Source organism: Erpetoichthys calabaricus, chromosome 14, assembly GCF_900747795.2.
Source record: "Erpetoichthys calabaricus chromosome 14, fErpCal1.3, whole genome shotgun sequence".
NCBI classification, from domain to species: domain Eukaryota; kingdom Metazoa; phylum Chordata; class Cladistia; order Polypteriformes; family Polypteridae; genus Erpetoichthys; species Erpetoichthys calabaricus.
Window position 1 is genome coordinate 110,115,444 of NC_041407.2, and position 965 is coordinate 110,116,408.

The following is a 965-nucleotide window of genomic DNA, read 5'->3' on the forward strand; positions in this document are numbered from 1 at the left end:
TCAGCTGCCTCAAGTTCTTGTCATTCTTCCTCCTCGTGTCGGTTTGTCAAGTAGACTCGGTGGGCACCTCTGTGTAAACCTGTCCGGGTCGCCTACTGAGTCTTTGTGGCTAACAGCGGGTCTTTGGGCCGACGTGTCCGTCTGTCTTCATGGCGCCATTACAACGTGCCGTGGATTCAGTACTACCTGATGGGGTGCCCACCGTGTTACCCCTTTTATGGCTCCATTTCTGACGCCTCTAGTGTATGCATTCCTATCAATTGGCATCTCTGGACTGTATTCTCGTGCAGCTTTCTGGGCATCGTTTACACAGGATGACTGGGCACAAAGAGCTTTGGCACTGCTGCTGGCACCTCTTCGATTTAATTGTGACGCCTCAGGACTGTGACTGGGTGCTGCTTTTTTTTTTTTTTTCTCTTTCATGGTGCCCTGTCATCGATTCACACCTGTGACTGGCCGTGTGTGTCACCCCCCTCACCTGCAGCATTGGCACACGTCACACCGCCATGGGGCTGCAGTCAAACTCTTCATCACATTGAAGGTGCTGCCCTCCTTCTCAGTTTGGGGAATACGGGTGGGCATTGGTGTGAAGCAGGGTGGGCCCTCAAATGTGCAAGTCACAAAGGGTGGCAGGGGTGGGTCTGAATTTTTTGGAGTTCCCACATGTGGCCTTTCACCTTCCCACAATGCCCTGGGAGAAGTGCGAGGTTGCTGTTGATTTGCTAACAACACATCACGACTGTTATGTGCAAACTAAACACGTTAACAGAGCGTGGGGGGTCCACCACTGAATGTCCAGATCCGATCCGGCACGAGCAGGGGTACCGACTGAAGGGTGGCATTTTCCTCTCCAAAACACCCTGCTCAGAGCTCCCACTTCCAAGGTCATTCACTGTGGAGTTCTTGAGCGGGGAAACTCGGCTCTCCTGTCTGACTGATCCACGTGAACACGGCATCTGAAAAAA